This window comes from Pristiophorus japonicus, chromosome 14 (genome assembly GCF_044704955.1).
Source record: "Pristiophorus japonicus isolate sPriJap1 chromosome 14, sPriJap1.hap1, whole genome shotgun sequence".
Classification (NCBI taxonomy): domain Eukaryota; kingdom Metazoa; phylum Chordata; class Chondrichthyes; family Pristiophoridae; genus Pristiophorus; species Pristiophorus japonicus.
Genome location: NC_091990.1, coordinates 162,822,726 through 162,839,176, shown reverse-complemented (window position 1 = coordinate 162,839,176; position 16,451 = coordinate 162,822,726). Strand labels below are relative to the sequence as shown.

The 16,451-nt window shown below is 44.0% G+C and overlaps 1 protein-coding gene across 5 annotated transcripts in view; it reads right to left on the bottom strand.

Moving 5' to 3' along the window:
• The window catches only part of nap1l4b (nucleosome assembly protein 1-like 4b), a 136,533-nt gene extending 120,510 nt beyond the window's left edge, over positions 1–16,023 (bottom strand). For 4 of the 5 annotated variants that reach the window (XM_070899753.1, XM_070899757.1, XM_070899756.1 and 1 more), the window contains exon 1: positions 15,954–16,023. The gene's annotated coding sequence lies outside the window, so the exon portion shown is untranslated. Of the gene's footprint in view, positions 1–15,911 lie in introns of all 5 variants that reach the window. The other variant, XM_070899754.1, reaches the window with a different exon arrangement.
• Positions 16,024–16,451: the final 428 nt, after the last annotated feature.

Genomic DNA, 16,451 nt, shown 5'->3' with positions numbered 1-16,451 from the left:
CTTACTGAACTGTGATTCAGTAAAATGTACACTCTAGACAACTACAGAAATCCGGTGAGATTTCTCTTGTCCCCTGGAAACTGTTAAATGGCATCCTAGTCTACTTGGGACAATGCAATGCTATTAGGACAAACAACTTAGCAAGGCACAAAGTGCCAAAAATCACAAGCAGTTGAGATATCCTTTTTCAGATGTAGAACAGTCCTACTTAGTCTCACCTCACAAGCATTCCAATTTTGATCAGTGCCACTGTTCTACTTCTCTGCTCCAGTCAAGTGGAACTGAAGTGTAAAGATTGAATTTTAAGCCTCAGTTTTGCACTGTATGACAGTGCCACTATTTTTAAGCACAAAGGCATTTTCAAGCTGGTACAGCAAACCAGTCGGCTCTCCAGTCAGCAAGTGCTTAAAATTAGTGTGAATCAAGTACCAGCAATCAACATATTTTCCAACTGTTGGACCACGTGGTTATTAACAACTGGTCTCAGTCTCAACGCACGCTCTTCTCTGCGTTATTTTAAAGAATGCCAGTGAAGAAATGAAATCGTGCCGAGTCTGTAAGACCAACTGCCACAGTAACCAGTTGGTCCAATTGTTGGCAAGGGCTCTTCTCACTGGCACTTCAATTCTGCCTAATTTTAAACACTACTGTACAGCTGAGCACTTGACTGCAAGACTAGATGGTTATTAAACCAGCTTCACCATTACGCTAAAAATTGTTTAAAATTAAGGGATACTGTACCATTACAGACAACTTGTTCTACGCATAATGCACATCTTCAGTTACTTAGAAAGTTGTCATACAGAATTAAGTATTCTTTTCTGGAGGGCAAAGACCATTTGCTAGCTCGTGTACAATGTCAGAATGGTCAGGTTAACAGAGCAAGTTTAAAACTACATATATTTTGTCATGGTTCAGGAAGTTAGATCATCAGGTGAACAAGTGTCATTTTTTGGTACTGTAATTAAATATAGTCAAATAAGTGCAATATTGAGTTCAACATAATTTACAGCATCCAACCTACAGGACACTCAATCCCCATTTATCTTTAATGGACAGCCACCATTCTATAAACACAATCATATAATTCACAAGTGAGGCTTAAAATTCAATCTTTACTCTTCAGTTTCCATCATTTCTCTGAATAATTCTAAGGCAGCTTCTTGCACGTCTTTGGTCTAGGTCTTCTAGGTTCAGCACAACCTTCCTGATCAGATCTCAAATTACAGAGGGACTGAGTTGTAAGCAGCATCAGGGAACAGCTGCTGCTTTCACACAGAATATTACAGAACATGCTGCTGCACAATATTCCATAAATATCATCATCATAGGCAGTCCCTCGAATCGAGGTTGACTTGCTTCCACGTCAAGTTCACAGGTGTTTCAATGAAGGACCTAAAATTCCAAATCCCGAACTAAATCTTGAAAGGTGGAAGATGCCTGTGCGTGGATTTTTTTTTAAACATGTGCTGACCGTTGCACACCAGCCACCACACAGGCTTGACAAGAGCTAGGTCTTGGTCCAGTGGCAAGGATTAACCAAGATGACTGGAGACTAGCTCCATAAATATAATATATATATATTTATATTATACATACACACACATCTGCACTCATACAAAAGCAAAATACTGTAGATGCTGGAAATCTGAATTAAAAACAGAAAATACTGGAAATACTCAGGTCAGTCAGCAGCAGTGCCGAGAGAAAGCGTTAACGTTTCAGGTCGATGACCATTCGCCTTTGCCTGCACTATGTCTGTACCAGTGTTTGCCTCAGGAATACAGCAGCACAGAATGAACTAAACTGCCCTTTATGATCATACTTTGCAGGAGGTCCAAAGCATACTCCAGTTTTTTTCCACCCATTATAGTAACCTGGATATTGCACAGGGGCGAATATTTGATGCAAAAATAGCAAGAATATACAAAATATAGAGCAACTATCTTTCACTACGGTATTATAATTTCACAAACAAAATCAGATACTTCACTCATGCATGTTTTATCAATCCTTCCATCAATCAAAAGACTGGCCAGGATTCCTTGCTGTAACTCGTAACAATCATACATTTTACAAGAGTACTTATAATCAGAAGTGTACTTTAAATGGTACCAGAGCAAAAAGAGCATGTTTGAGCATCATCAATTCTAGGTGTTAGCAGCTGAGTTACCAGGAGCAGTTCTCATTTTTAAAAGCAGATGCATTTCTGGGTTGTGAGCTGGCTTGCAACAGGCATATTATGGGTATGGTAGCTTCGTGGCGCTTGTACTGGACCAGCAACCCAGCTGTCTTCAATTCAAACCACATAAAAAGCTGTGGAATTAAGTGTTTTAAATATCTGGTAGTTTGAACTAGCACCAGAAAATGACTATGAAGCCTGTCATAATAACCCAACAGGTTCACTAATGCCCTTCAAGGAAGGGTATCTGCCAGCCCTACCAGGTCTGGCTGACATATGACTTCAGTCCCACAATGCATGCTTGATTCATGGTTAATACGCCATGTCACTTCAGAATGAGAAATAAACGCTGCCTTGCCAGTGTCACCCACATCCCAAGAACAACATTAACAAAAAAGGTTCCTGGAACCACTGGTAGGAAAATTATACCAATTTTGTGTGTGTACAGCACACTAATTTTTATTAAGAGGGAACAAGATGAATGTGACAAATTAAACTGTACCATCCATCCCCTTCAAGTTATAACATACTTTCTCAAGATGCAAGGGTGTGAGATACAACAACTTGTATTTATATAGCACCTGTAACGCAGTAAAACTTCCCATGGCACTTCACAGGAGTATCATGGGACAAAAAATTTGACACTGAGCCACATGAGGAGAAATTAGGGCAGGTGACCAAAAGCTTGGTCAAAGAGGTAGATTTTAAGGAGCATCTTAAGGGAGAAAGAGAGGTAGAGAGGCAGAGGGGATTAGGTAGGGAATTCCAGAGCTTAGGGCCATTATAATCAGGGATGTCCAAGAGGGCAGAATTAGAGGAGCGCAGATATCTCAGGCTGAAGGAGATTACAGAGATAGGGAGGGGCGAGGCCATGGAGGGATCTGAAAACAAGGATGCGAATTCTGAAATCAAGGCGTTGCTTAACCGGGAGCCAATGTAGGTCAGAGAGCACAGGGGTGATGGGTGAACAAGACTTGGTGCAAGTTAGGACACGGGCAGCCGAGTTTTGGACCACCTCAAGTTTAGGTAGGGTAGAATGTGGGAGGCCAGCCAGGTGTGTGTCAGAATAGTCAAGTCTGGAGGCAACAAAGACATAGATGAGGGTATCAGCAGTGGATGAGGGGGGGGGGGGGGGGAAGAGAGGGGAGGAGAGAGAGAGACGGGCGATGATTCAGGACATGGAAATAGGCGGTCTAGGAGAGATTAAGGGAGGATAGGAGGCAGAGATTAAGGGAAGATAGGGAATGCAGAGGAGAGCATGATGAATTGAAATCGAAAGAGATATCACCGAGGATGAGAAGTCATTCTTTGCAGAGGCTGAGCGATGAAAGCAGTGAAGCTATCTTTGCAATAAAATTTTAATGGTATTTGGGTGGGCGGTAGAGAATAAGATTTTTACAAGAGGCGAGAGGGGTGGAATAAGGCGAGGTGCTCAAAGGAGGACCCACCACGGCGGTCTGAGGGGTGGCAAGTGGTGGAAGGTATAGCCAGGCAGGAAGCTTAATTTAAGGGTAAGGTGTCATCACCCCTCAACCTAGTCAACACTTTTGGGGGGGGGGGGGAAATGAGTTGGAAGAGGAGGAGACTGACAAGATTAGGCCCCAGTGGGCGTGCTGGGCAGGAAGGTTGGCAAAAGAATAGGATGGGACAGTTGGGGTTGCTGCTTGTAAGGAGGCATCGACGAGTGCCTCGATGGGCCCTTCGTAGGATGCCACGAGAGGCACAGAGAAAAAAAGACTTGGATTTATATAGCGCCTTTCCCAACCAACGGACATCCTAAAGCGCTTGACAGCCAATGAATTACTTTTGAAGTGTAGTCACTGTTGTAATGTGGGAAACGCGGCAGCCAATTTGTACACAGCAAGCTCCCACCAACAGCAATGTGATAATGACCAGATAATCTGTTTTTTTTGTTTTGCTGATTGCAGGATAAATATTGGCCAGGACACCGGGGATAACTCCTCTGCTCTTCTTCGAAATAGTGCCATGGGATCTTTTACGTCCACCTGGGAGAGCAGACGGGGCCTCGGTTTAACGTCTCATCTGAAAGATGGCACCTCCAACAGTGCAGCACTCCCTCAGCACTGTATGGGAGTGTCAGCCTAGATTAATGTGCTCAAGTTCCTGGAGTGAGACTTGAACCCACAACCTTCTGGCTCAGAGGCGAGAGTGCTACCCACCGAGCCAGAGAGAAGCTGCAGGCTTATCCAAGAGGGAGTCAAGCCTGGGCCGGCGGCAGAAGTGTAGGAAGGTCGAAGAGTAATGAAGGATTGGGGTAGGGCAGAGTATGCGAGAGGAGAGATGAAGCTCAGCAGGGACACAGCCGCAGTTAAAAAGATTAAAAAATAATCTTTTAGCAGCAGAGATGGAGAAACAGCAGGCAAGGCTTATAATATAATCCAGTGCAGAAACATAGTGGTATAATCCAGTGTAGTTCAAAGCAGAAACTTAGTCTAGATTTCGAGAGAAGTCCAAGAGATCGGAAACCAATTTGACAAAAGAATTCAGCAGCAAAGACTTGAAGCGACTGAAAGCACAGCAAAGCCACAGCCAGAGTCCTGTTCGCGAGGTAGTTAGCAGAGCAATGAAGTCCTGTTTGCTAGCAATCCAGTGATGGAAATCAAGTTTCTTCAGCGTTCCAGCAGTTGGAAGACCTCTGAGAACAAAGGGGATGGGCAGTGGACTCTGTAGGGGTAGCTTGGGCTGAAATGCCTTCATTATCAGAGGTAGGTTGTCTTAAGCAATGGAAGAAAGGAGATTTGGGGAAGATCAGGCACAAGACGGCAATGGATGACCACAGATACAGTTGGAGAAGAGCAGCTCAGAAAGGAACTCCCAGCCCAGGAGCCATCTTGATACAACTTGTACCGAGGCCTCCTGGTGATCTGACCACCTGTTAGGAGATGCTGTGGTTACTTGCCTCAAAGTTCTTGTTTGTCCACCTTCTCAGCAGCTCTGCTCCCCTATTTCATGAAGCAGATTGATTAAAATGCTGCAATCGGAGTGTTTCTGGATCAACTAAGATGGCCTCAACAGTATTCTGAATTAACCACGAGGAATTATGTACCCGAACCGAAGCAATTATTTTACTTTTTCCTACTTGCTATTGATAACTTTGAACCAGAGAATTTTTATTACAGAAAAAAGGATTTTTTAAGCTGCCCTACTTGAAATTCAGGCAGTTGGTTGAAGGAACCTTTGGAAAGACTATATTTAGACCTCCAACCTGCAACAGCATGCATGAAGTGTCCACCCTGCCATTCAAGTCATAGATCGAAGTCACATTGAGCAACAAAGGCATTTTAGCACAAGTACAATTACCTGTTCTCTCCTGCCCACATGCTGTTACATTTCTGGTTGAGGTTACACTCGATATGTGCCCAGAGGAAGTGGAGAAAAAAATAACTAATTATGCAATTTTAGTATGTAAACCATCCCTCACCTTCAGCCATTCTGGTCTGTTCACCTCGGTTTCCAAAATGGAGGATGGTCTGCTCGAAGCTAGTACCAACTGCCAGAAGGTACTAGATGTTACTGGTGGACATCCCCACTCCCTCTACAAGGAGGCACTACACTACTTGGGATCTCAAAGTATGACCAGGAACTGAGCAAAGATCAAACCTACACCTGCTTTTTGCTCTTTCTCAGCATGCTCCAACACTTAAAATGATTTCCCTCCTCCCAGGATGGAGATAATAAACAGGGCACATACATACTTGCACTCACAAATAAACGACGCAAACAAATTTAACTAACTAGCAGGTTTTTTTTAAATCAATACTATTATGTTAATTTGCAACTAAGCACAAAGCCTCCAGGAATTTAGATTTCTCTTTTTTCCAAACCCAACTGTACCCGCTATTGAAGCACTGCTGTACAGTGATTCCAGCTCGCCGTGTCTGTATTTTGGTACACTTTAAAAGATCACTTGATATTTGCCTCTTAAAAATTCCTCTTCTGCAGACTAAATGAATGCCATGTTTACACATTAAGCTCATCTGATTTTTCGGTTTGCCTACCAAAGCAGAGCAAACATACTAAACATGTTTTTCCTCTATGAATGTCTTAACTTAAGAACATAAGAAATAGGAGCAGGAGTAGGCCATACAGCCCCTCGAGCCTGCTCCACCATTTAATACGATCATGGCTGATCTGATCATGGACTCGGCTCCACTTCCCCGCTTGCTCCCCATAACCTCTTAACGTTTAAGAAACTGTATTTCTGTCTTAAATTTATTCAATGTCCCAGCTTCCACAGCTCTCTGAGGCAGCGAATTCTATAGATTTACAACCCGCAGTTTCCAAATTTGGCCTAACCAATACCCTGCATAACTGTAGCAAGACTTCCCTGCTTTTATACTCCATCCCTTTTGCAATAAAGGCCAAGATTACATTGGCCTTCTTGATCACTTGTTGTACCTCCATACCAGCCTTTTCTGTTTCATGCACAAGTACCCCCAGGCCCCGCTGTACTGCAGCACTTTGCAATCTCTCTCCCTTTTAATTAATAACTTGCTCTTTGATTTTTTTTGCCAAAGTACATGACCTCACACTTTCCAACAGCCAATTTTTTGCCCACTCACTTAGCCTATCTATGTCCTTTTGCAGATTTTGTGTGTCCTCCTCACACATTGCTTTTTCTCCCATCTTTGTATCGTCCGCAAACTTGGCTAGGTTACATTCAGTCCCTTCTTCCAAGTCGTTAATATAGATTATAAATAGTTGGGGTCCCAGCACTGATCCCTGTGGCACCCCACTAGTTACTGGTTGCCAACCAGAGAATGAACCATTTATCCCGACTGTTTTCTGGTAGTTAGCCAATCCTCTATCCATGCTAATATATTACCCCCAACCCCGTGAACTTTTATCTTGTGCAGTAACCTTTTATGTGGCACCTTGTCAAATGCCTTCTGGAAGTCCAAATACACCCATATCCACTGGTTCCCCTTTATCTACCCTGTTTGTTACATCTTCAAAGAGCTCCAGCAAATTTGTCAAACATGACTTCCCCTTCATAAATCCATGCTGACTCTGCCTGACCAAATTTTGCTTTTCCAAATGTCCTGCTGCAGCTTCTTTAATAATGGACTCCCAACATTTTCCCAACCACAGATGTTAGGCTAACTGGTCTATAGTTTCCTGCTTTTTAGTTGGGGTCTGCCTCCTTTTCTTTTTAAATAGGGGTGCTACATTTGCAGTTTTCCAATCTGTTGGAACCTCCCCAGAATCCAGGGAATTTTGATAAATTACAACCAATGCATCCACAATCCCTGCCACTACTTCTCTTAACTTTGTATGAAAACTTTCTTCTACTCATTCTGTGGCTACCAGTCTTTTCAATTTGAGTTCACAAACTCCTGTTTCCTATTCTCAATTTCGGTTCTATTTCTTGTATCTCAGAATATTACGCTGCTTCATACGTTGGTGCAGTTGTTGCACATTCTCTTAAAGCATTTCCAGACACCATGAGTCCACTAGCACATAGCACCAATATGTGGGACTATCTCTTGGTGTTGCAGGCCTTCATACATCTTTCTAGACCTTTTATTGCCTCTTTGTTCCATTTCTTTTTCGCACGTTAACATCCAGCAACTTGAGAAGAGAGCCTTGGAGGACTCCGGTGCTGCGCTGCAATCAGAAGCTATTGCTGGAGAGGTTCTGGCTATATGGGATGGAAAAGAATGGAACCCCCAAGCAAGGGCAGTACCCCTAAAATGGACAATAGACGATTGGTGTTGGAGGAGAATGGTGTGGCTGATCATATCAAAGGCTTCAGGGAGGTTGACAACGAGGGATAATGCACCAGTCACAAAGAGGTTGTCATTAACAACTTTGGATAGAGTCAACCGATCCATCCTCTCCAACTCTAATCTCCCTTCTGTTTATTAAATGTGCTGTTGCCACTGAGCTTGGTGCCCATCTGTCCCAAAACACAAACTCCCTTCAGTGTGGCTTCCAATGTTCCTTCAGTATCAAGAATGCACTGACCAACATCATAAATGACACTGACTCATTTCTTTACAATTATGGACTTCCTCAGCCTCCAAGTAACATTTGATGTCGTTTTCCATATCATCTTTCTTCTCAATTTCCCAGCACCAGGGATGTTCTTAAATGGTTCCACTCCTACCTATCCGAATGCAGCTAATGCATTTGCAGCAGTGCCAATCATCTTTGGCATCTTCCATGGATCTATCCTTGTCCCCGCCCACCAGACTCAGGGTCAGTTTCCCCATGTATACTGATGACAACCAGCTCTACCACTACACTTCCCTTCTCTTGATCCATGACCGCCTGTGCTGTCAAGACAGCTCGCCTGCTTCAAATGAACGTCAGGTAAACAAAAGCCACCGACTTCCATAAATGTTGCTCTCTTAGCACGGTGTGTGTTAGCCTCTCTTAGCCAGGCTGAACTAGACAATGGAAAAATCTTGGCATCCCTTTCAACCAGAACAGAGTTTCAAACCTCATCTGTTCATCATCAAGACTTATTTCCACCTCTAACACCTTCTGACTCCTTATCCTGGCTTCTGGCACCTCTAGAGATGATTTCTCCAATATCCTCCTTGGTCATCATCCCTCTTCCACGCTCCTTAAACTCCAAAATAAAGTTATTGTGTCCTGTGCCAAGTCCAACTCGTCCAACATTCTTGTATTCGCTGATCTACAGCTGCTTTCTGTCCTCCAATGCATTTAATTTTAAAATCCTTCCTTCATCTTTAAATCCTCCATGGCCATACCCCGTCCTATCTTTAGAAGCTCTTCCAGCTTTGGATCCTCTCTCAGCCCTATCTTCTAGAACTCCCAATACCTTTGTCTTTCTATTCACCATTAGAAACCTTCTCAAAATCCATCTTTTTACCAAGTTTTTGGTCGGTCTTCCTAATCTCACCCTCCATGGCCTGGCATCGGTTTCCTTGCTCTCTTCCCCATATGTAAAGCTGCCTTGGGACTGTTTTTTGTTGAAGGTGCTATTTAAAAACTAGCTTTGCTGTGTGAACCTCAGGTGAGAATTGGGACTTACAGGGACGCTCCCCAAATTCGGTCGACAACAGGTTCAAATAATAAGAATGGCCACCTGGGTGAGAACTCATTTCCTTGCTATCCACCCACCATGAGTGTGCGCTTTTAGGGAAGGATGGAGAACATTTTCTTTTGGCACAGTGACCAAATAGTTCATGGACAAGACTGTTGCAGACTTAATTCCTCAGAGATGGAAAATCAACCCTTAAAACTCATTCAGAAAAAAAAAAGATTTTACTAATGTCGATTGTAATGATTCCAGTCATACGGCACATTATAATTTGGGCTTTCCTCAATACTTTGCGATCAGTGCAAAGTCAGCTTTCATAAGCAGCACATCCTTCCTATGAAGCAGAGCTTGACCTTGTGTATCTAGGATAGCCAACCAACAGAACAATGAACCCTTTTAGCACGAAGGCATGCATGGGAAATAGTACAGGACATTACGGTATATTCCTGATCTCTCCAAATGACAGGCCATAAGCTCAGGCTAGAAACTATTCATTTTGTGTTTATTAACAAGATCATATCGAAGTTTCAAGTAGTGAGATTTAAACAGATTGCACTATTTCACTACTCAACTACAAAACCCCAATAGTTCTTTTTTATAATTTTGATCACGCATGTTTTACTTGAAACAGAATCCCGATGAGAGATCAAACAGGGAATTGAGAGAAAGATGAACATTTAAAAATAAAGATATTTCAAAGAAAGTTCGAGATGGGGCAGTTGTTTGCAAGGACAGAGGGTCGAGGGTTTTTTTTTTGAGGGGGTTGGTGACAGCCGTTTTGAAGGGGTGGGGGGCGGGCAGAGAGGAGGAAAGAGAAATAATTTACAATATCAGTTAGCTTGGGGCCAGGAAAGGAAGATGGGCAGTTAGCATTGTTACCAAATTAAGTTAATTTAAGGGTTAAGTCATGGCAGGAGAGCCCAGACCCGTGTCATGCTCCTCCTATGCTATGTGGGAAGTCAGGGACATTTCCAGTGTCCCTGACTATGTGTGCAGGAAGTGTGTCCAGCTGCAGCTCCTGACAGACCATATTGCAGCACTGCAGCTGCGCATGGATTCACTCTGAAGCATCCACAATGCTGAGGATGTCGTGAATAGCACGTTTAGTGAGTTGGTCACACCGCAGGTAGAGATTACACAGGCAGATAGGAAATGGGTGACCAGCAGGAAGAGCAGTGGAAGGAAGGTAGCGCAGGGGTCCCCTGCGGTCATTTCCCTCCAAAACAGATATACCGTTTTGGATAATGTTGAGGGAGGTGGCTCATCAGGGGAAGGCAGCAGCAGCCAAGTTCATGGCACTATGGGTGGCTCTGCTGCACAGCAGGGCAGAAAAAAAAAGAGTGGGAGAGCTATAGTGGTAGGGGACTCTATTGTAAGGGGAATAGATAGGCATTTCTGCGGCCACAATCGAGACTCCAGGATGGTATGTTGCTTCCCTGGTGCAAGGGTCAAGGACGTCTCGGAGCGGCTGCAGGGCATTCTGGAGGGGAAGGGTGAACAGCCAGCTGTCGTGGTGTATATAGGTACCAACGATATAGGTAAAAAAACAGGATGGAGGTCCTACAAGACAAACTTAGGGAGCTAGGAGTTAAATTAAAAAGTAGGACCACAAGATTGCTACCAGTGCCACGTGCTAGTCAGAGTAGAAATAGCAGAATAGTTATGAATACGTGGCTTGAGGAATAGTGAAAGAGGGAGGGATTTTAATTCCTGGGACATTGGAACTGGTTCTGGGGGAGGTGGGACCAGTACAAACAGGATGGTCTGCACCTGGGCAGGACCGGAACCAATGTCCTAGGGGGAAGTGTTTGCTAGTGCTGTTGGGGAGGGTTTAAGCTAATATGGCAGGGGGATGGGAACCTATGCAGGGGGACAGAGGGAAGTAAAATGGGGGCAGAAGCAAAATGTAGAAAGGATATCAGAAAAAGTGGAGGGCGGAGAAATAAAAAGGCAAAAATCAAAAAAGGGCCACATTACAACACAATTCTAAAATGGCAAAAAGTGTTAAAAAACAAGCCTGAAGGCTCTGTGGCTCAATGCGAGGAGCATTCGTAATAAGGTGGATGAATTAACTGCGCAGATTGCTGTTAACGGCTATGATAAAATTGGGATTACGGAGACATGGCTCCAGGGTGACCAAAGCTGGGAACTCAACATCCAGGGTATTCAATATTCAGGTAGGATAGACAGAAAGGAAAAGGAGGTGGGGTAGCGTTGCTGGTTAAAGAGGAAATTAACAATAGAAAGGAAAGATATTAGCTTGGATGATGTGGAATTTGTATGGGTAGAGCTGTGGAACACCAAAGGGCAGAAAACGCTAGTGGGAGATGTGTACAGACCACCAAACAGTAGTAGTGAGGTTGGGGATGGCAAAGAGGAAATTAGGGATGCCTGCAATAAGGATACAGCAGTTATCATGGGTGACTTTAATCTACATACAGATTGGGCTAACCAAACTGGTAGCAATATGGTGGAGGAGGATTTCCTGGTGTGTATAAGGGATGGCTTTCTAGACCAATATGTCGAGGAACCAACTCGAGAGCTGGCCACCCTAGACTGGGTGTTGTGTAATGAGAGGATTCATTAGCAATCTTGTGGTGCAAGGCCCCTTGGGGAAGAGTGACCATAATATGGTAGAATTATTCATTAAGATGGAGAGTGACACAGTTAATTCAGAGATTAAGGTCCTGAACTTAAAGAAAGATAACTTCGATGGTATCAGAAGTGAATTGGCTAGGATAGACTGGCGAATGATACTTAAAGGGTTGACGGTGGATAAACAATGGCAGACATTTAAAGATCACATGGATGAACTTCAACAATTGTACATCTCTGTCTGGCGTAAATATAAAACGGGGAAGGTGGCTCAACCGTGGCTAACAAGGGAAATTAGGGATAGTGTTAAATCCAAGGAAAAGGTATATAAATTGGCCAGAAAAAGCAGCAAGCCTAAGGACTGGGAGAAATTTAGAATTCAGCAGAGGACAAAGGGTTTAATTAGGAAGGGGAAAAGAGAGTATGAATGTAAGCTTGCAGGGAACATAAAAACTGACTGCAAAAGCTTCTATAGATATGTGAAGAGAAAACGATTAGTGGAGACTAATGTAGGTCCCTTGCAGTCAGAATCAGGTGAATTTATAATGGGGAACAAAGAAATGGCAGCCCAATTGAACAAATACTTTGGTTCTGTCTTCACTAAGGAAGTCACAAATAACCTTCCGGAAATACTAGGGGACCGAGGGTCGAGCGAGAAGGAGGAACTGAAGGAAATCCTTATTAGTCAGGAAATTGTGTTAGGGAAATTAATGGGATTGAAGGCTGATAAATCCCCAGGGCCTGTTAGTCTGCATCCAAGAGTACTTAAGGAAGTGGCCCTAGAAATAGTGGATGCATTGATAGTCATTTTCCAACATTCTATAGACTCTGGATCAGTTCCTATGGATTGGAGGGTAGCTAATGTAACCCCCCTTTTTTTTTTTTTAAAAAGGAGGGAGGGAAAAACAGGGAATTTTCGACCGGTTAGCCTGATATCAGTAGTGAGGAAAATGCTGGAATCAATTATTAAAGATGCAATAGCAGCACATTTGGAAAGCAGTGACAGGATTGGTCCAAGTCAGCATGGATTTATGAAAGGGAAATCATGCTTGACAAATCTTCTAGAATTTTTTAAGGATGTAACTAGTAGAGTGGACAAGGGAGAACCAGTGGGTGTGGTGTGTTTGGACTTTCAAAAGGCTTTTGACAAGGTCCCACATGAGATTAGTGTGCAAAATTAAAGACAGGAAGCAAAGAGTAGGAATAAACGGGTCCTTTTCAGAATGGCAGGCAGTGACTAGTAGGGTACCACAAGGTTCAGTGTTGGGCCCCCAGCTATTTACAATATACATTAATGATTTGGACGAAGGAATTGAATGTAATATCTCCAAGTTTGCAGATGACACTAAGCTGGGTGGCAGTGTGAGCTGTGAGGAGGATGCTAAGAGGCTGCAGGGTGACTTGGACAGGTTAGGTGAGTGGGCAAATGCATGGCAGCTGCAGTATAATGTGAATAAATGTGAAGTATCCATTTTGGTGGCAAAAACAGGAATGCAGATTATTATCTGAATGATGACAGATTAAGAAAAGGGGAGGTGCAGCGAGACCTGGGTGTCATGATACACAAGTCACAAAGTTGGCATGCAAGTACAGCAGATGGTGAAGGCAGCAAATGGCATGTTGGCCTTTATAGCAAGAGGATGAGAGTATAGGAGCAGGGAGGTTTTACTGCAGTTGTACAGAGCCTTGATGAGGCCACACCTTGAATATTGTGTACAGTTTTGGTCTCCTAATCTGAGGAAGGACATTCTTGCTATTGAGTGAGTGCAGCGAAGGTTCACCAGACTGATTTCCGGGATGGCAGGAATGACATATGAAGACTGGATCGACTAGGCTTATAGTCACTGGAGTATAGAAGAATGAGAGGAAATCTCAGAAATATATAAAATTGACGGGATTGGACAGGTTAGATGCAGGAAGAATGTTCCCGATGTTAGGGAAGTCCAGAGCCAGGGGTCACAGTCTAAGGATAAGAGGTAAGCCATTTAGGACCGAGATGAGGAGAAACTTCCATCACTCAGAATTGTGAACCTGTGGAATTCTCTACCACAGAAAGTTGTTGAGGCCAGTTTGTTAGATATATTCAAAAGGTAGTTAGATGTGGCCCTTACGGCTAAAGGGAACAAGGGGTATGGAGAAAGCAGGAATGGGGTACTGAAGTTGCCTGATCAGCCATGATCATATTGAATGGTGGTGCAGGCTCGAAGGGCCGAATGGCCTACTCCTGCACCTATTTTCTGTGTTTACTGGGGAGGGGGTCAAGAGAGCAGGTGGTGAGTTTAATAGACATAAGCTTAGAGAGCACGAGGGAAGATGAGAGGGTAAAAAAATATTTAAATAATCAGTGGTCAGCTGGGGACCACCTCAGGAAGATTTGACTTGCTGGGCAAAGGGATGGGAAAGGAAACAACAGAGGCAGCTAATCAGAACTACAGTAAGGAGTCAACAGCTTTGGAAAGAGAAAATTTGTGAAAAGTGAATACAGGATATTCTTTAAATTTATTATATTTTGTAATGGATTAAGTATTTAATATAACTTAACTACACCAAAACTGAGTAAGAATTTTACATCAAAATCTGTAGAGATGATTAAACAAATAGAAATGGATCGACACATCCGAGAGTCAGAAGATTGAATGAAGGTTCAAGACACACTCCAGGAACTCAGCACATAATCTAACGTGACATGTTTAGTACAGTAACTCATTACAAGGGAGAGTGGTTGGTCAAAGATGCCATTTTTCCACGTGATACATTAAACAGAGGACTGATCTAAAGAAAGACTTGCATTTATATAGCACCTTTCACAACCACTAGACGTCCCAAAGCGCTGCCTGTAGAGGTAAAAGATTTCATGGCACGATATAATCGGAGTTTTCCTGCTGTCTTGGCAGTTGTCCCCTCCTCAAAAGCCAAAAGATACATTAACTAGTCATCCATTTATTTTCTGTGGGACCCTGTTGTGAGCAGATTGACTGCAGCTTTCGTCTTCCAAATACTAAATACATTTCAAAAGTAATTCATTGGCCGAGAGGTGCTTTGACAAGTCCAGAGCAATAGATAAAAATAGTTTGCATTTACGTAGCACTTTTCATTTCCTCAGAACATCTAAAAGGCACTACAGCCAATGAATTACTTTTGAAGTGCAGTCTCTAATGTCTGCAAACACAGCAGCCAATTTGTGCACAGAAAGGTCCCCCAGTCCTATGAAATTTTAAAATTTTGGTGGAAAGATTAGCTAGAATTTTCCACTCTGCTTCAAATGGCACAATATAATCTATTAAACCAACCTGAATAGCCAAACTGGGCCTCGCTTTAACTACTTGTCACTTATGACAATACAATATTCCCTCAATGAACTGTGCACTGAAACGTGTCTGCCTACTAGTACATGTGCTTAAGCCTTGGAAACCACAACCTAACGAGCACTACTCCGTTGCCAAACTAAGAATAAATGTGCATTTATTAACTTATTGAAATGGTAAAAAAAAGGGCAACAGACAGGAATATCAGACCCTAAATTGCCTCACTTATTAAATTACCTCACTTTTTAATTAGAGGGCACGAGGGCCATTTGCAGTTCAATAAGTATTAGACATTTCACAAGTCGCCAAAGTACCTCAACAAGATCTTTAACTAACCAAAATGAACAGCACCACAAACCCAATGCTGGACGACCAACAGCCCTCGGTGCACTCAGTACTTCACACTCGATGCACTTTAAGCAAAACTGTTCCTGCTCACCATTATTGGATGAGTTGTGAAGTTATTTCGACACCTTTTTTGGGAGCTTTAAATGTTTAAATTACCCAGCGGCAAGCTGCTGACGCGAGGTCTGTGAGTGAGGTGTTTCTCAGGGGGTGAAAGCCTCAGAGTGAGCGTCCCCGGCTGGCTTTCCATCCAACCCGCGCAGTAAATATCGCAGCGCCGCCTGTGAGCACTGGCAGCGGGCGGGCCGGGGGCCCGAGCTTGGCGGGCCGGGGGTGGAGGCCCCAAAAGCCCCTGTCAACCCTCCACACTGCACGCTATGTGCCATCGCCGCCCGCCCCAGGATCGCTCTCGCTCTCTCCCTCTCCCCGGCCATCGCCCGCTCCCTCTCACCCGCTCCGGGGCCGTGCCTCAGGCCCGCTGCCGCTCACTCACCTCCGCGCGCTAATGGCGGACACCAAAGAGACCGCTTCCCATTGGCCGCCGCCCAGTCCCGCTCGCGTCCTGACGTCTGACCACGTGACGCCGGCCAATCAGAAACCGCGATTCGGCTGGGTGCCGGGGTCGTGAGTTCTTAAAGGCAAAGCCAATTTAAATTGGGCGCGCCAGGGAGACCAGGGTCTGGGGGCAAGGCGCTTGGTGCCGGGGGTCAGGGGAGGGTCGGTCGGGCGGGCACGGGGGGGGGGCTCGCAGTAAGATGGCAGGCCCTCGGGGAGGTACACCGTGTCGGAGCGACTGGGAAGCGTCACAGCTCTTTTGGGAGAAAAACATTAAATCGTGCCCCCCGATCTGGGGGACACACCAAACATTTTCAAGGCCCTTTTTTTGTGTTTTTTTTTGTTTTTTTGTATTTTTTTTTGGGGCGCTAAAATCAATTTTTTTTCCAATTGCCCCCTATAAAAGGGGAGGGGGACACTAAAAACACCGGCAATT